Here is a 20,853-nt window from a genome sequence, read left to right as displayed (position 1 = left end):
TAGGTGTCCGGATCCGACCTGGATCTAAAACATGAGCCTTTACTTCTTTTTGGTGTAAAGTTATGTTGTCGATTTGTGACCCTTCCTCTTTTTTTTAATGTAGGCATTTAGAGCTATAAGTTTCCCTCTTACTACTGCTTCACTGCATCGCATAAGTTTTAGTAGTTGTGTTTTAATTTTCATTCGTCTCATGATATTTCCTAATTTCTCATGTGAGTTCTTTGACCCATTGGTTATTTAATATTGTATTGTTTAATTTCCACCAATCTAAAATTTTTCCAGTTTTCCTTCTGTTATTTCTAGGTTTATTCCATTGTAATTCGAGAAGATACTTGATATATTTCAATATTTTAAAATTATTAGCATTTGAGGTGTGGCCTAAAAAGTTTTAACCTGGCAATGTCTGATGTGTCTTTGAGCAGAGTGTGTATTCCATTGTGGTGGGTGGAGTGTTCTCTATGTGTTCATTAGGTTAATGGGTTAATGCTGGAAATCACTTCTTTATTTCCTTTCTAGTCTTCTGTTTAGATATTCTATTAATTATTGAAATTAATTATTGATGTGTACTGTTATCTTCAACTATTATTGTAGAACTGTCCATTTCTTCCTTCAATTCTGTAATTTTTTTTGCTTCATATATTTTGGGGTTCTGTTCTCAGGTGCATAAATATTTATAGCTGTTATGTCTTTTTACTGAAGTGAACCTTTTATCAATTTATAATATTCTTCTTTGTATCTTATAATTCTTTTTGATGAAATTTTATTTTGTCTGACAATAAAATAGCCACTACAGCTCTCTTTTGAATACTTGTTTTCATGGAGTAACTTTTCCACCCTTTTACTTTCAACCTTTTTATATTTTTGTACCTAAAGTGAATCTCTTTTAGACAGCATATAGATGAATCAGGCTTTTTCATCCAGTCTTCCATTCTCAGCCTTTTAATAGGGAAGTTTAATCCTTTGACATTTGAGGCAATAACTGAGAAGGAAGGATTTACTTCTGCCATTTACCTTTTGTTTTCTGTTTGTCTTATGTGATTTTTTGTTCCTGAATTGTCTTTTACTATCTTTTTTTATTTAGTTTTTTGGTAGTATATCATTTTGATTCCCTTCTTTCTTTTTCTCTATATTTTTTTAGTTATTTTCTTAGTGATTATCTTTGTAATTACAGTTAACATCTTAAATTAATAATAACCTAGTTTACTAGTACTGACCCAATTTCAGTAGTATACATTCTACTCCCATATATCTCTGTCCCTCCTTGTTTATATTGTTATCACATCGGATTAAGTCATTATACATTTTACATACATTTTAAATATTATTTTATACATTTTCCTATTAAGTTAAATGGGGGGAGGCAGTTACAAATCAAAAGGTTTTTTATATTTACTGATGTAGTTACCTTTATCTGTAAATGTCTTAATTATCTTTATCTGAAAAGTCTTAATTTTTTCCTTCATTTAAAAATTTTATCTTTTCAAGTGAGCTTCCTGGGTTAAAGGATATTCAGAATTTATAATTCATATGTGTCACCAAATGAACCCCTTGGAAAGGTTAGACTCTTGATGTTCCCATAAGAAATGGAGGAGTGTGCTTGTCTCTGTGTGCTTTCCAAATGCTGGGTGCCAACATGAATCACTGTTTGCAAGTCAAGTGGTGGAAAATAAAAAATTAGAACTCTTAACTACATCATTCTGCTATCGCCATTATATGGATGTTTTGAATTTTGTGGTTCTCTCTCCTTGAATTCCCGTCAATTATTTTGCGACTATCTTCCTCACAAGAGGGAGATTAGAACCCTTGCCCTCCCAGTCCCCTTTCCATTCCTCCTTATCCAACCTGTTAATATGGTTTTTATTTTTTAAAGTCAGGATCATAGAAGTATAATACACATACAGTAAAGTCACCCTTTTAAATAGTGGTTTGATGAATTTTGGCAAATCTATTTAGCCGTGTATGTATGAATATCATAATCAAGATATAGAATATTTCTCACACCTTGAAAAGCATTAAATTTGTATTTAATACCTTTTTCCCATGCATGGGCAACTACTGATACGTTCTCTGACCCTTTGGTTTTCACTTTTTTAGAATGTCCTACAAGTGCGATCATAAAGTTTATATCTTTTGTGTCTGGCTTTCATTTAGCATAATGATTTTGAGATTCCTCTATGTTGTATATTTCATATACTATTGCCATGCTGCCTTTTTTCTTAAAAGTCTGTATTTGAAATCTTTATTTTTTCATTACTGTAAACATAAAACTGTTTGCTATGGAAATTTTATAAACATCACTAAAATATAAAACATAAAATATTCAGATTTCCTTTTCCTAACAAGATGGCAAACTAATATAAACAGTGAGATCCTTTACCCTATCAAAGTCACAATGACCAGAAGACAGTAAAAAGAAAAATCACCAAACATGTAAATAAGAAAATTGTTTCCTATCACTAGAAGAAAAATCACTCAATAGAAAGAGACTGAAATTGCAGAGATAATGAAGTTAGCAGACGACGACTTTAAAAATGATTATTATTACTACATGATTAACATTTAAAGTAAAATAGGAACATATTAAATGAACAAATTGGGAATCTGTGCTGGTTTGAAACTGTAGTGTGCTCCAGAAAAGCAATGCTCTTTAATCCTCATTCGACATTGCTGGATGGGATCCTTTTATATTGTTTCCATGGAGATGTGGCCCACCCAATTGTGGGTGGTAACTTTTGATTAGATGGTTTCTGTGGAGATGTGTCTCCATCCGTTTGAGGTGGGGTTGTGTACTGGAGCCTTTAAAGGGAACCGTTCTGGAAAAAGCTTTACAGCCCACAGGGCCGGCAAATCCCACACAGCCAGAGACTTTTGGAGATGCACAAGGAGGATGCCCCTGGGGAAGCCTTATGAAATGAGGAGAGAAAGCTAGCAGACATCACTGTGTGCCCTCCCAGCTGAGAGAGAAACCTTGAACTTCATTGGCCCTTCCTTTGGAGTTAAGATATCTTTCTCTGGATGCCTTAATTTGGACATTTTCATGGCCTTAGAACTGTAAAATAGCAACATAATAAATTCCCTTATTAAAATCCATTCCATTTCTGGTTTATTGCATTCTGGCAGCTTAAAAACTAAAGCAGACTCTCAAAGCAGAAATGAAAATTTAAAAATAAACAACAGAATTATTCTTGTAAAGTAAGAAAGTGTGTTTTTAACATGAACATATGATGTACAATTGTACAGAATACTCAAATGAAAATTGTGGGTTCGAAAAATACATTAGTTGAAATAAAGAATTCAGTCATTGGGCTAGATAACAGAATAGATGCAATAAATCTCTCCAGAAGATATAAAGGAATAAAGACATGGAAAATATAAAAATTAATAAGATAAAAGTAAATGATTCCACTTATATATAATAGGAGAAAAGAATATAAATGGAGAAATGGAAATATTTAAAGAACTAATACTCAAATTTAACTAGAATTAAAAGAAAAGGGAAGACTTTAATTTGATTCATCTCACAGACTCCCAAACAAAAATTGTAAGTAAAATAAACATCCCTGATGCAGTGTCATGAAATTGTACAACATCAGGCTGCAGGAGAAAATTCTGAGAGCTTTTGGAGAGAATGAATGGTTCGCCTATAAAGAAGTAGGAATTCTAAACAGTGACACTATACTTAAAAAATTAATGAAGCAATAATTACAAAGTGCTGAAAGAAATAAATTCTGGTGCTACAATTTTAATTGTAGCTAAATTACCTTTGAGGGTGAAATAAAGATTTTTTTTAAGCATATAAAGTCTTAGAAAGCTTATTATTCTCTGTTTTTCATTTTACAAACTATTTTATTGTGAAATATAACATGTATACAAAAAAGCAATAAATTTCCAAGTACATTTTAAGAAGGAGTTATGGAACAGATTTTGAAGTTTGTTATGGCTTACAGTTCCACGATTTTTCATTTTTTCTTCTAGCTGCTCCGAGACACTGGGGACCAACAGAAATATTAATATAATGATTCAATAGTCATACTCGTTTGTTAAATCCTATCTTCTCTGTTATACTCCTTCTTCTCTTTAAATAACATATATTCATAAAAACAATAAATTTCATCACAACAGTTAGTTGTAGAACAGATTTCAGAGTTTGGTATGGGTTACAATTCCACAAGTTTAGGTTTTTATTTCTAGCTGCTCTAAGGTACTGGTGACTGAAACAAATATCAGTATAATGACTCAGCAATTATACTATTTAGTAAACCAGACTTTCTGTGTATAACTTCACTATCACCACTGATATTTCCCCAACTCTTTAGGGATATTTGGGCTGTGCCCATTCTAACTTTTTCATGTTAGATAATATCGGGGGGTGGTGGGTGGTGGGGCTTGTTGATGTTCTGGAAAGGCTGGCCCTTCTGCATTTCAGGACTTATCTGGTCCATGGACCCATCTGGATGTTGTAGGTTTCTGGAAACTTACCTTAGTGCAGGGGACCCGTGGTAGTTAGATTCTGGTGTCAACTTGGCTAGGTGAAGTTGCTTAGTTCTACTGCTGTGGACGTGAGCCAATGGCATGTAAACCTCATCTGTTGTTGATTACATCTGCAGTTGGCTAGGAGGTGTGCCTGCTGCAATGAATGGTGTTTGATTTAATTGGCTGGTGCTTAAATGAGAGACTCAACGTAGCACAGCCCAAGCAGCTCAACATACCTCATCTCAGCACTCGCAGCTCAGCCCAGGCCTTTGGAGATGCAGAAAGAAATCACCCTGGGACTCAGCCCAGGCCTTTGGAGATGCAGAAAGAAATCACCCTGGGAAAAGTTGTTGGAACCCAGAGGCCTGGAGAAAAGGCCAGCAGAGATCACCCTGTGTCTGCCCACGTAAGAAAGAACCTCAGTTGAAAGTTAGCTGCCTTTCCTCTGAAGAACTAATGAAATAAATCCCCCTTTATTAAAAGACAATCCGTCTCTGGTGTGTTGCATTTGACAGCTAGCAAACTAGAACAGGACCTTTGTAGAATGTTATATAGTGCCCTATGTATTCTTTAGGATTGGATGGTTTTGGCAAGTTATGATAGATAGCAATATCTAACTGAAGCATGCATAAGTATGACCTCCAGTGTAGCCTCTTGATTCTATTTGAACTCCCTCAGCCACTGATACTTTATTTGTTATACTTCTTTCCCCCCTTTTTGGTCAGGATGACATTGTTGATCCCATGGTGCCAGGGCCAGACTTATCCCTGGGAGTCATCTCCCACGCTGCCAGGGACACTTTCTTCCCTGGCTGTCATGTCCCATGTAGTGGGGAGGGCAATAATTTTACTTGCAGAGCTGGGCTTAGAGAGAGAGAGAGGCCCCATCTGAGCCACAAAAGAGGTCCTCTGGAAGTGACTCTTAGGCATAGGTATAGGTAGGCTAAGCTTCTCAGCTACATACATAAGCTTTACAGGAGCAAGCCTCAAGATCAAGGGCTTGGCCTATTGGCCTGGGTGTCCATAATGTTTGATACAGTATCCAGGGTTTTCCCGGTGGTAAAGTTTACTAGTTCCACAAGTTTTTTTTTCCCATCCCTCAAGGGACTTTGCCAATACTTTTTGATTATCTGCTTATTATAGTGTATCCAGGCATTACATTAAGCTATACAGGATTAAAGGCTCTCATTCTTATTCTGAGCTCCCTGTGTTTGGATTTTTTAAATGATATCCAGACAGGTTGAGTTAGATTATGTGCTACAGAAAACTTAAGTTCTGGACATAATAAAACTATCCTCCTTTGGTCTCAAAGAGTAGATGAAGTTCTAAAATACAGGCAATGTCTTCCTTACCCCTGTATTCTGAATTACCTTAAATCTAAATACCAGGTTATACATACATAAAATAGCCCCTCAAAATCCAGAAATGACAATTACCACTCCAGACTAAATGCGACTGCAATAAGAGCTTACAATCTAGGCCCCAGTTTTCTTGTAAGTATTTTCCAAATGAGATCATACAATTTTTGTCCTTTTGTTTCTGGTTTATTTTACCTCACCATATGTCCTGCAGATTACTCACATTGTTGCATGCTTCACAGCTTCCTTCCTTTTTGTAGCAGCACTGTGTTTGATCATATGTTTATATCATTGTTTACCAATCTACTTCTCAGTGTATCTTTCAGCCACCTCCATCTACTGGAATTCATGTATAATGTCCAAAGTTAACAGTCCATCGGCATTCTCAGTTTTAGATAATTTCATTGTTCCCAAGGGAAAGATAGCCAATAAACACATCCTCACCAAATAGAAAACTTCAAACCTTTCCCTAACTTTTGTCCCTCCCCCCGCCATGTACCCCTGGTATTGCTGTGGTACTGTTGATGTTTTCCTGTTAAACATAGTCCATACATGCAACAGCATTTTTACCTCCATACCCTAAAATTACACACTTTTTGTACTGCAAATTCATACATTTGCAGTAGTTCATGTAAGAACTTATTTATATTTATAGTATCAATTGGTGGGACACAATTGATGAGTCTATATAGCCCCTTTCAATCATGTTCACCTTCAAATGGTAATATTCCTTATCAACCCACTAGTGAACCACCTTTACTTCTGTCTATTCCCTTACAATTAAGTTCAACCTTGTTAGTTAACTGTTCACCCATCTTAAGCTTCTGTGTGTCTCTAGGTCCTCTATATTCTATATTATAAGCCTTTGATTTTACCTTTACCATGGTCATAAAAGTGGAATCATACAGTATCTACCCTTTTGTGCCTGGCTTAGTTCACTTAGCCTTATGTCCTCAAGGCTCATCCATCTTGTCATGTGGTTCAATCAAGACATCATTTCATCTTACTGCTGCATAATATTCCATTGTACCACATTTTGTTAATCCACTTGTCTGTTGATGGGCACTGGATTGTTTCCATTTTTGGGTGATTGTGGATAGTGCTACTATGAACATTGGTGTGCAAATCTCTGTTTCTGTCACTACTTTCAGCTCTTCTGTGTATATACTGAATAGTGGTATTGCCAGGTCATAATGCAATTCAATATTTAGTTTTCTGAGGAGCTGCCAGACTGTCCTCCATAGCAGCTGTACCATTATACATTTCCACCAGGAATGCATAAGTGTCCCAATTTTTCCACATCCTGTCCAGCATTTGTAGTTTCCTGTTTGTTTAACAGTAGCCATTCTTATAGGTATGAGGTGGTATCTCATTGTAGTCTTGATCTGCATTTCCCCTATAGCTAATGAGATTGAACATCTCTTCATGTGCTCTTTAGCCATCTTATTTGATCTTCACAAAAATGTCTATTCATATCTTTAGCCTACTTTATAGTTGGATTGCTTGTTTTGTTGTTGAGTTGTATAATTTCTTTATTTATACAGGATATCAAACCTTTATCTGATGTGTGATTTCCAAATATTTTCTCCCATTGAGTTGGATGCCTCTTCACCTTTATGACACAGTCTTTCAAGGCACAAAAACATTTGATTTTGAGGCGTTCCCATTATCTGTTTTTTCTTTAGTTGCTTGTGCTTTGGGTGTAAAGTTTAGGAAACTACCTCCTATTACTAGGACTTGAACATATTTCCCTACATTTTGTTCTAGGAGCTTTATGGTACTGGTTCATATAATTAGTGTCTGATCCAATTTGAATTAATTTTTGTATAGGATGTAAGGAAGGGGTCCTCTTTCATTCTTCTAGCTATTGATATCCAGCTCTCCCATGCCCATTTTTTGAAAAGACTATTTTGTCCCAGTTCAGTGGATTTGGGGGCCTTTTCGAAGGTCAGTTTACCATAGCTTTGGTGGTGTATTTCTGTACTCTTGATTCTATTCTATTGGTCAATACTTCTATCTTTATGCCAGTACGATGCTGTTTTGATCATTATGACTTTAGAATAAGTTTTAAAATTTGGAGAGTTAATCTTCCCACTTCATTCTTCTTTTTTAGGATACTTTTAGCTATTTACGTGGTGTTTTGGGGTGTAATGACCTATATATGTCGTTAGGTCTAATTCATTTATAATTGCTTAAGTTTTTTGTTACCTTGTTGATCCTCTGTCTGGTTGTCCTGTCTATAGAGAAGGGTGGTGTATTCAAGTCTCCTACTATTATTGTTGAAATGTCTATCACTCCTTTCAGTTTTGCCAATGTCTGGCTCATGTAATTTGGAGCTTCCTGGTTGGGTGCATAGACATTTATGACTGCTGTTTCTTCCTGGTTAATTGTCCTTTTTACTAATATATAGTGTCCTTCTTTGTTTCCTATATCGTTTTTATATTTAAAGTCTATTTTGTCTGATATTAGAATAGCTACTCCTGCTTTCTTTTGGTTACAGCTTGTGTTGAACATCTTCTTCCATTTTTTCACTTTCAATCTATTTGTATCCTTGTATCTAAGATGAGTTTCTTGTATGCAGCATATAGCTGGATTATATTTCTTAATCCATTCTGCCAATCTTGTCTTTTAATTGGAAAGTTTAGTTCTTTAACATTCAAAAAAGTCATTACTGAAAGGGCATTTCTTGAATCCACCATCTTATCTTTTTTATTTGTCAGATCTATATATTCTTTTCCCCCTTTCCCTTTTTATCCTTTAAGTTACCCTTACTGGTATTCTTCAATTCTGTCCCCTTCTTCAGACCTCTCTCTCCTGTCTTTTTTCTTTCAGCCCACATAATTCCCTTTAGTATTTCTTGTAGAGCTGGTCTCTTGTTGACATATTCTCTCAGCCTTTGTTTTTCTGTGAAAATTTTAATCTATTCTTCAGTTTTGAAGGATAACTTGGTTGGGTACAGAATTCTTGCCTAGAAGTCTTTCTCTTTCAGGATCCACTTCCTTCTCACCTCCTTAGTGCCAGTTGAGTATTCTGAACTCAGTCTTATGGAGTTTCCCTTGTATGTAGTAGATTGTTTGATGTTTTCAGTATTTTCTGCTTCTCTTCAACATTTACAGACTGATTTTTTTTGTCTGTGCCATTTATATTTATTCTATTGGAGTTTGCTGGGCTTCTTTGATTTGCCTATATATATATCTTTTATAAAGAATGGGAAATTTCCTCCATTACATCCTCCACTAATTTTCCTAGCCCTTTACTCTTCTCTTCTTCTGGAACACCAATAATTCTTATATTCATGTACTTCGTTTTGCCTGTCATTTTCCTGAGATGCAATTCAAATTTTTCCATCTTTTCTATTATTTGCTCTTTTGTGTGTTCAAAATCAGTTGTCCTGTCCTCTAGTTTGCTTATTCTTTCTTCTGCCTCTTCAAATCTGCTGTTATATGTCTCTGGTATATTTTTTATTTTGTCTAAGCATCTTTAATCTCTGTGACTTCTGCTATTTTTCTATTTATTCTTTCAAATTCCTCTTTATGTTCTTCTAGTGTCTTCTTGATCACCTTATATCATTAGCCATCCCACTGACTTTATTTAGTAAGTTTTGTGAGCATCTTTGATTAATTGTTGCAAAGACTGTGTCTCCCCTAGTGTTTTAATTTGGTCTATTAGACTGGGTTCTATCTGTCTGCATGTTTATATGGTTAGTGATCTTTTGTTGTCTTTACAGCATGTAAATATCTTGATAGGGTTACCTTGGATGTTGATTTCCTTCAGTAGTCTAAAGCTTTGTATTTGTAGGATGGGTGTGGAGCAGGATGCAGGGTGTGGGGAGGAGCCAATAGTGCAGTGATGGGTTGCAATGCAAGTATATCCATACATCAAGGACTCTATGCTCGTGCCTGTGAGCATGGGGTGCAGGTCATGGGGTTGTGGAGGTGCAGTATGGGGGCTGTGGGGATGAGATGGGGTTCAGTCATGCCTTGGAACACAGGAGCAAGGTGCAGTATGGGGGACACAGAGGTAGGGCATGGTGGGAGGTGGATGGGGGCTTGAGCAGATGTGCTGGGACTGGTACATCGGCAGGATGCAGGTGGGTGTATGAAGCATGTGGGTCATGAGTGTCAGGGGGTGGGATAGAAGGCATAGAAGTTGGAGCACAGGAAGGTTGGGGTGCAGGTGTGTCCTTGCACAGGGGGGGCAACATACAGATGCTTAAATGTGTAGGGGTAGGGGATAGGTCACAGAGATTGTGGGACGTGGGTCAGGGGTGGGTGATGATGGTGGGTGAGGCCCTGGCACGGGTCCACAGGTGCAGGGGTGGGGTGGGAGAGCAGTGCTCACTTGTGTAGGCTAGAGGCTTTGTGGCACAGATGTGCACATGAGTACCTGTCAGGTGTGGGAGAAGGACACTTGTGCATGTGTGTGGGGTTAGGGGGGTGAGGTGCATAGGTCAGGAGGTCTCTATAGGGATAAGTGGGTGCCTGGTAGGGAAGATGTTGCTGTGCCAGTGTGTGGGTCTGGGGAGCAGGGCCCTGGTATACATGTGCACAGAGCTCAGGGGCAGCGGAGTGGGATTGTATCTGCATAGGCTGGGGGCAGGTGTGGCCCTGATGCGCAGATGAGCACTTGCCCAGAGCTGAATAGGTGTAGTGTGAGTGGGCGTGGGTGTGTGCATGCGTCTGTAGGGCCAGATGCTGATGTGCGTGTTTGCAGAGCTCAGAGGTTGCCAGGCCGGGTTGAGCGACTGTATGGACTGTGTGTGGGTGTGGCCTGGGTATGAAGGTGAGTGCCTGCAGCCTGGGTGTGCAGGTGACTGCCTACAGGGACCAGGGAGGGGAGATCAGGGTCGAGGGGTTGGCCATAAGAACACAGGTCTCCGGAGGGGCGAGACAAGACTGTGCTTTTGAACTGGTAAGGTGGGTCGGGCTGGGGCAGGCTTGTGCTTATGCACCGGGCAGGTGTGTGGGGTGGAGATGTGCGGGGCAGGGGTGGGGGTGGGAGTTTGGGTCGGGGCAGGGGTGCTTGGAGTGAGGTAGGAGGAGTAGGTGACAGGGTTCACGTGAGTGGGGTGTGGGGAGAGTCACAGGTCGCAGGGTGGGGGCTGCTGGCGAGGGTAGCGTTTAAGGAAGGAGGCTTGGCTTATTTCCTTGTCCCTGTCTCCTTGTCTGTGCACTCCTGACGACTCTGGGCCTCCATCTCTTATTATTCTCTTTAAAAACATTTGGGAAGAAAGTACATCATTTAAAAGAAAGACAAATCCAGATTTATATATAAGGCATGTAGTAAGTAAGGGTAAAAAAATAATCTTAGCAAATTTATTGTTGTTGTTTTAAAAGTAAGCAGGAAAAAAAAGTAGGCAGGTGGTTTGAAAAGCAGTGATAAAATAATCTCCAAAATCTAATACCGTACTCCAGATTGTGGACATGGTTACAAGACATTGGTCAAACCAACATTCTAACCACCAGAAGATGTCACTATTGTGTATAGAATGTGTACAAAAGGGAAAAAGCCAATAAGAACTTTTGTGGAGTTTCACTGTGTCTCTCCTAATCTTGCTAAATTTCCTCTGGAGCTCGGTGAAAGAAAACACTGTGGTGAAACACTGCCTTTAAGCTGACAGGCACAAAAAAATTACTACATTCTTTGGATAGGCATGTCAGTTAGTCACACGCCCACATCTTTTTATTTGGAAAAAAACAGCAACACAACAAGTACATTGGCAGAGAAATTCCACCTCAATTAATAATTTTGCATGGTGCTAGCTGGGAACTAATAACCACATAGTAGATCTGTTTTACTTCTAGCAAAAGAATGTCTATCATAAGTAAATTTAGCAGACATTAATTAAAAAAAATCAAACTGTTTTGCAAATGCCTATGCTTAAAGTAATAGTTCATTTGTAACAGAGAAAATGAGTTGTCAAAATACACATTTTAACTTGATTAATGGTTGTCACTAGTAGAATGCATTCTTAAATAAGACTTTAGGCTTAAACTCTTAAATTAAAGAGATCTTTTTATAATGAAAGTAATGCTGACATCTCTTTTTTTTGCTTTGAGAGAAGTTACGTAAGTTTATCTCAATACTTGCGAAGTTATTTGTCTATTTAAGCAAGGAACTACAACTGGTGGGTGAGCTCATCTGTGAATGAGAAACTTTCCTGGACATATTTACTCTAGGAACAGGCAGCTAGACTAATCTAGATCCCAGTTGTCTGCAGGGTTTAGCAAAGCAATGTAGTCTGAATGGCTGGATTTAATTTAGGTTCCTGGCTTGTTTGACAGGCAGGATATCAAAGAAAAGGCAATTAGGCAAGCATCAGTAATGTTTTCCATTGAGTTATTTATTTATTTTTATGAAATATCTTATTATTTTCCCCTTTCTTTAGTTAGCCCTACATAGCAGTCTACCCTTAGTACTGTCATTTATGCATTGAGAGAGGAACCTCATATTTTTATATTTAAGAAGTACACATTTTTCTGGTTCTGTTACTGGAAGTAATTGCCAAAGGTTTTTAAAAATAAAGATGTAAAAAACTGTAACTTATAGACAATTTATCATGAGTGAATACTTATTGAATGCTTACTATGTATCAGGCACTATTCCGAATGATTTACGTGGAGTAGCTCCTCTCAACAACTCTATGAATTAGGCAATATTATTGTTCCCATTTTAAGTGTAAGCTCATTGAAACACAAGGAGAGTTGGTAAATGGTATAGTTAAGCTAGAGGGAGATAGAACTGGGATTCATACTCAGTCTGGCATTAGAGACCAGTTTTAACCACACTATTTTATCTTCCCTCTATGAACTGTATGAAGTACACCATTTAATTGAAGTTACCTCTCTATTGTGAAATTTATTGTTGCAATTTTCTGCTGAGATTGAAAAGAAAGGGGAAAGGTTTTTACAATCCTCCCTAACCTACCAACTGGACTGAATGAATTGATCCTATTAAGATCTAGATACTGATTTTATTTCTTCTATTCATCTCAACATAACCTTGAATATTTAAAAGAACCAGGGAGCATTTCAGCTTCCTTCAGCATACAATCTTTCTTTTCTTAAAAAAAAATGGTAAAAGTGAAGGATCATTAGACTCTGAAGGTCTTTGAGTAGGAAGGAGTTTGAGCTATTGAGTTATTTATTTATTTTATATTTTATTTTTATTTTGAGCTATTTCCTTTCCTAGCTTTATGATCCAACAGTCATTTGAAAGGTGGGGATAAGGGTGAATACTTTGGCCCTAGAAAATTGTAAAATGTATTGGTTCATGTAGGCTTACAGTATGTTTTAGTTTATGTAAGCTGCCAGAATGCAATATACCAGAAACTGAATGGCTTTTAAAAAGGGGAATTTATTAAATTGCAAGTTTACAGTTTGGAGGCCATGAAAATGTCCAATCCAAGGCATCCAGGGGAAGATACCTTGATTCAAGAAAGGTCAATGGGTATAGATCACCTCTGTCAGTGGGAAGGACACATGATGTTGTCTGCTGGGGTCTCTAGCTTCTCATTTCAAATGCCTTCCCCTGGGGCATTTTCTTTCCTCTTATCCAAAGATCTCTGGCTCTGTGGGATCTGTTGGCTCTGAGCTTTTTACAAAATTATTTCCTTTTAAGGGTTCCAGTAAGCATCCCCACCTTGAATGGGTGGAGACACCTCTCCATGGAAACCATCTAATCAAAAGTTACATCCACAACTGGGGGTTGCATCTCCATGGAAACAATAACAAAGATCCCACCCAGCAATACTGAATGAGGATTAAAGGACATGGCTTTTCTGGGATACATATTAGCTTCAAAATAGCACATAGTATATAACCTGGGACCTAATATATAAGATACAAATTCAGTTTACAGAATAATGACACATTCTAAAATAAATTAGTAAAAAGAATTTTTACTGTAAAAGAGAAGAAAAATGCTTTATAGTAAATAAGAATGCTGTGATAATTTACAGGTTATTGACTCCCACAAAAAATTAAGAATCTTTTGAAATTTCTTAGTTGAGATTACAGGTGTGGATTATTTTATTATCCCAGAGCTGAAAGGATGCGATGGATTTTATACCGGCAAATAAAATAGAGTTTTCCTGGTAATAAGACCACCAGGAAGTCTACTTGAGCCATTTGTTTTAGTAGAGTATAATGTTTTAGAGTATGGAATGAAAAACCTCAAGTTAGAATACTTTAGTTCTTATGAAATTTATGCATTGATAGATCAATGCCCTTTTGAATGAACAGATTGATTAGCAAATTTTTTTTCACCTTACTATAAGATCAAATAACCTAATGTGACAAAGAAGGACACTATGTATTAATAAAAGGAACAATTCAACAGGAAGACATAACAATCATTAATATTTATGCATTGAACCAAAGTGCTCCAAAATACATAAGGTAAACATTGATAACACTGAAAGGAGAAATAGACACCTCTATCTTAATAGTTGGAGACTTCAATTCCCCACTTTCATCAATAGAGATGACATCTAGACAGAAAATCAATAAAGAAACAGAGAATTTGAATAATACAAAAAATGAATGACTTAACTGACATTTACAGAGTATTACACCTCAGAACAGCAGGATACACATTTTTCTCAAGTAGTCATGGATCATTCTCAAGGATAGACCATATGCTGAGTCATAAAGCAAGTCTCAGTAAATCGAAAAAGATTGAAATTATACAAAGCACTTTCTCACATCAAAACAGAATGAAGTTGGAATTCAATAAGAGGCAGAGAGCCAAAAATTCACAAATTGATGGATGCTAAACAATACACTCTTAAACAACCAGTGAGTCAAGGAAGAAATTATATGAGAAATCAGTGATTATCTCAAGGCAAATGAAAATGAAAACACATCACAATTTATTGGATGCAGAAAAAGCGCTGCTAAGAGGTAAATTTATTGCCTTAAATGCCTATAGTAAAAAAGAAGAGCAAAAATTTCGAGGAATTAAGTGTTCACTTAGAAGAACTAAAGAAAGAACCACAAACTGACCCCAAAACAAACAAAAGGAAAAAAATAATGAAGATTATAGCAGGAATAAATGAAATTGAGAACATGAAAACAATACAGAGAACCATCAAAACCAGAAGTTGATTCTTTGAGAAAAACAATAAACTTGATGGACTCAGCTTGGTTGACAAAAAGAAAAAGAGGATGCAAATAAATAAAATCAGAAATGAAAAAGAAGACATAACCACTGACCCAGCAGAATAAAGGAGGTAATGAGAGGATACTATGAGCAATACATGCTAATAAACCAGACAACATAGATGAAATGGATAACTTCCTAGAAAAGCATGAAAACCAGCACTGACTGGAGAAGAAATTGACAACCTCAACAAAACAATCACAAGTAAAGAAACTGAATCCATCATCAAGAAGCTCCCATAAAAGAAAAGCCCAGAACCAGATGGCTTCACATGTGAATTCTACCAAGCATTCAAGAAAGAATTAGTACCAATCCTTCTCAAACTCTTCCAAAAATAAATGAAGAGGAGGGAAAGCTACCTAACTCACTCTATGAAGCCAACATCACCCTAATACCAAAGCCAGACAAAGATACTACGAGGAAAGTACTACTTTGGGATATGTTTACCATTTACCATTCAGTGAAATAGATATTAAGCTACTCTTTAATATATGAATTTATAATTTTTGAATATTCATTAATCAATAGTAATTATTAATTTCATGATTTTACTTTGCTTATATAGACATCAATCATTCAGAAATGGATTCTTTTAACATTTAACTTAATTATATGCCATATATAATAAATTATGCTATTTTATCATATGTAAGGTATAAACATATTTAAAATATCACATACATCACCTCTGGATGTCAAATCCCACGTAGGGGGGAGGGCAAAGATTTCACCTGCAGAGTTGGGCTTAGAGAGAGTGAGGCCACATCTGCGCAACAAAAGAGGTTGGCAGTTATTCTTATACATTATATAGCTATCTTTTTTTAGTTTATGGTGTATTGGAATGGATGGAGGGAAGTGTTCCAGTGGCCTTGATTCTTGAAGATGACTGTATAAAGATATAATATTTACAAAGTGACTGTGTGATTGTGAAAACCTTGTAATTGATCCTCCTTTAATCCAGAGTATGGACAGATGAGTAAAAAAATATGGATAAAATATAAATTAATAATAGGGGGAAGAAAGGGTTAAATAAATTTGGTAGCTGGAAATACTAGTGGCCAATGAGAGGGAGCGGTAAAATATGTGGTATGTATGACTTTTTCTTTTTATTTCTTTTTCTTGAGTGATGCAAATGTTCTAAACAATGATTGTCATGATGAATACACAACTATGTGATGGTATTGTCAGCCATTGATTGCACACTGTGTAAGGAACGTATATGTATAAAGATTTCTCAATAAAAACATTACCAAAAAGTAAAAAAAGAAAATCTCCTAAGAGCACAAGCCATACTCGTAATTAAAATCTATTATTGCCTTGGGGTTGAAAATTTTTTTAGTAAGTCCAACTTGATACTACTGAAGGGAAAACAACTCTATTTTGTTTTCCCATAGGAAAAGAATATATATTTCTGGTTATGCTGGCAATTTAGTTACATGTGTATGTCAATAGTATGTAGTTCAAGATATCTGAGATCAGAGTTGTGATAAAATTTTCTCTGAAATAGAATCCACTGGAACCATAATTGCTTAAGAATTGATAAGGGCTAATGTTATTTCTTTTATATCAATGATAAGTGTCTTCCTGGAATGGAACGAGATATTAAAGTTCAAAGTGTGAAGAAAAGTATGGCATTTTATAGAAAAATAAGGTTCTATCAATCTAATGCTTCTCTTAAATAGTTTAATAACAAAATGTCACACTCTGATTGAGGGAGCGGTCCTGATATAAAAATGGAATTAATCTAAACTGAAAATGTGTGTTTTCAGCTCTAAAGTTGAAATGTGATATTTATCTTATTTTATGTCAGATAATAGTTTCAATTTAATTCATGGTTAAATAATTAGAAATATATTTGGCAGAAGTAATTTTGACAAATGAAAATATAGTACTTATTACAGTTCAGTATACATAACAAAACTGACTAATTTGGGGGATAAACCAAAATACTAAATGATTTTGAAATGTATGATTATAATGTAATAAAAACTTAATTACAAGAGGCCTCCGCTTGGAGTCGCAGAAGACTGCCCCCGGGGGCTCCAGCTGCCGTACCCGCAGCACGGTGGGTGACCCTGGTGCTGCTGGGTCCCAAGGTAACAGACAGATGTTGGCTGCTTGCCTGAGCAGCTTGCTTAGGATAGTACTTGCGGTGCCACGGATTTTCATCCGGCAGAGGTGGTTTCCCCTGGAGGTATATCAGGGGACCCGCTGGTATTTCTCTTGGAGGTGTGGCTGCTAGGCGGGATCTTCCGCCAGACTGAGCTATAATTCGAAAGTTGATGAGCTAACGGTGGACTCTGAGAGCATATCCCAGATCACTGTGTTCTGACAGCCTGGGATATGGCAGCGTGTGAAAGGTGAAAAGCGTGCTTCTGTGTCTGGCACGGTTGCACAGGAAATGTGCTAAAGGTAAAATGAAACCGCTTGCGTTCATATTGCATAAGTATGGCCAGGACTATTGAGTATAGTACTGCTTTTGCTACTAAAAGTCAAAAAAGAATTAAAAGCCAAGTATCCTTACATTTTTGCATCCCATTCTCCTGAGTCTTGACGAATAGTGGTTTGATTATTTTGGTGCAAATGTGAGTTTGAAGCTCTTGTAATAAAGAAATGGATTTTCTTGAATAAAAATTAAAAATAAAAGAATTGAGAGGGGATATTTTTCAGTAGTGTAAAAAGATATCGTCTGGATCTCAAAAGCAGATTTTAATAAAATATTTTTTTCTCTAATAGAATTTAATAAAATTTAGTTAGATGCTTTGATGGAGCCAGGATTCAAGGTTGCACAAAATGCTATAATTTGAGTAAGTACTTACCAATGTAAGTAAGATTACAAGCAAGAATGATTTTAAATACATATTTTCTTAGCTAAATATTGACAGAAACTTAAATATTTAAGCAATATTCCTAGGGAAGTTATTTTTTAAGTCATTTTTAGTTTTAAGGTAGTTGCTGTCACAGCCCCAATTCTCTCAAATTATGCTCTTCTTTAGGGCATTATGATGGCCATTAAGTGTTAGCAGCTCTGGCATTTAAACATGTTTTGGTGTTTCAGGGACTATTACAGTATCTTGATGCTCACAATCACATGAACAGAGATTTTCATACCTTTAATATCAATATAGTTGTCATTTCTTTCAAGTGTAATTTATTTACTGTTTACTGAAACTCAGTCATTTTCAGACCTAGTCAAATATTCTCCATTCCCTGGAATTTTTATTTGATCCTGTTGTTTCTTCTCCATCACATTCGGCCACTTTTGAATGTATAGTCTCTGGTTTCTGTTTGTTCTCATATTTAATATTTTCCTTAATCACATGGCTATTAAGTTTTTTATGTCCATAGGGTATAGACTTTTCAATGAAAGTTATTGAATTTAGTTTCTGTCAGTGTTTTCCTGGGGGTAAAAACATACGAACATTTCTTTCCTTTATGAAATGGTTTATGCAATTTTGACTGAAAGTAGGAAATTAAAACAACTTTAATTTTAGTATACATTGACTTTTCTTAGGAATTTGCCCAAGTATTAAAATAGACATTACGTAGTACCTATTTCTGTTTAATGTGAGATGTGGCAGCCTATATATCTCTGGCCTCTTGTTTCCATGTGAAGGGACTTCATGGAGAGTAATGTACCCAACTTCTTTCTTGATGTTTTCTTAGTGAACTTGGGAAGAGTAAGTGAGCAATTTAATTCTCTGCCTCCTATCTCTGCCTCTTGTGCTCTTCAGTCTGACTGCCTGCAGTGTGCTTGAACTCAGTTTCTCTTTCTCCTTGATTTTGGGATAAGCCAGCAGCACACAGTTCAGCTCTGTTGAAGAATACTTCTTTCTAATTCCAGGCACAGTATTAAGATGCCTGTTTCGGTTTCTCATTAGAAACAGAGGTGATATTTGTGTAATACTTACCTCTTTCTCTCAATTGTTTTCACACCTATTAGGGGAAGAATATTATTTATTTACCTCCTTAAATCCCCAACAATCATGACATATTTTTTTGTGTGTTTTATTTCACACAATAACCACTCATGCTCTCTCTCTCTTTTTTTTTTTTTTGCATGGTCAGACTCCGAGAAATGAACCCAAGTCTCTGGCATGGCAGGCAAGAACTCTGCCACTGAGCCACAGTTGCCTGCCCCACTCATGCTCTTATATTTTTAACTCATTCCACAATTTTCGCCTGGTTCTAAATGATAAATTTAACTTGGTAGAAATAAAGAACTGTTAAAAACTTGTTTCACCTAGTGTGCTTGTTTGAAAGGATGTATTCCCCTAGAAAAGCCATGTTTTAATCAAAGTCCCATTTCTTAAAGGCAGAATAATCCCTATTCAATAATGTATGTTTGAAGCTACAGTTGGATCATCTCCCTGGAGATGTGATTTAATCAAGAGTGGTTGTTAAGCTGGATTAGGTGACAACATGTCTCCACCCATTTGGGTGGGTCTTGATAAATTTCTGGAGTCCTATAAAAGACGAAACATTTTGGAGAATGAGAGACATTCAGACAGAGCAGAGCAGAATGACATAGTCATAAGAAGTAGAGTAACCAGCCAGTGTCCTTTGGAGATGAAGAAAGAAAATGCCTCCCCAGGAGCTTCATGAAACAGGAAGCCAGGAGAAGAAGCTAGCAGATGATGCCATGTTCGCCATGTGCCCTTCCAGATGAGAGAGGAACCCTGACCATGTTCACCATGTGCTTTTCCGTATGAGAGAGAAACTCTGACTGTGTTCGATCGGCCTTCTTAAACCAAGGTATCTTTCCCTGGATGCCTTAGATTGGACATTTCTATAGACTTGTTTTAATTGGGCAACTTATTAAATTCCCCTTTTTAAAAGCCATTCTGTTTCTGGCATATTGCATTCTGGCAGTTAGCAAACTAGAACACCTAGGAAAATGAAGTGATTAAAAAAAAAAACACGTTTCAGGTTTGTTCATTATCAAGTGAAGAAAGCACGATTCTTTAAAAGTGATTTAAATCTTTTAGGATGTTATTAATACTTTTAAAATTATTACAAATATCCATGAACTTTTTTTTTTACATGGGCAGGCACTGGAAATCAAACCTGGGTCTCCAGCATGGTAGGTGAGAATCCTACCACTGAGCCACTGTCACACTGCCCTGTCCATGAACTTTGGAAAGAGATTTTGGCCTCCAGACTAATTGAAAAGTGACTATTTGTGCTTTCATAATGATTTTTCCTATCTCTTTCTGCATTTCTGCTTGTATTTGTCTTATGACTAAAAGTTTGAGGAATTATTTTCTTTATGCTTAGAAAATGTGAGACAGAAAAATGGTGCCACATATTCCAGTTTGCCTTGCACAGTCCCAATATATGGTTGTTGTCACAGTATAATTATTAATAACAACACTGTTATTCTTAAAATATATCAGTTTTAGTGATAAATGATTTCATCACCCAAAGAAGAAATACATGGTTACTGGTGTTTGTGTGTGGAATCAGACCTTTAATATTTTATTCCTATTTAAGAGAGATAGTATAGAATTCTTTAAGAGCATGTCTCTGGAACCTAACCTCATAGATAGTTTTCTTACTCTACTATTTATTATGAATAGCCTCTCTGTGCTTCTGTTTCCTTTCCTTTAAAATTGTGCCAGAAGCCCCCATAAAGATTTCCACTGAAAACAAAAACAACAGATGTTTTGATGGAGCATAGCTGAGTTTATTAAACTTACTGCAGCACAGGAGAACACCAACTTGACAGAGTCTTAACAGCATTTCAAAAAGAGGAAGTTAGGAAAAAGAATTTATAAGGCTTTAGGGTCTGGGTGACTTTTAAAATATGTGTTTTTTAAATTATAAAAATTGTAGGTTTGTATAGAAATCATGCAAAAAAT

This window comes from Tamandua tetradactyla, chromosome 3 (genome assembly GCF_023851605.1).
Source record: "Tamandua tetradactyla isolate mTamTet1 chromosome 3, mTamTet1.pri, whole genome shotgun sequence".
In the NCBI taxonomy this organism is placed as follows: Eukaryota; Metazoa; Chordata; class Mammalia; order Pilosa; family Myrmecophagidae; genus Tamandua; species Tamandua tetradactyla.
This window is presented reverse-complemented; position numbering follows the sequence as displayed.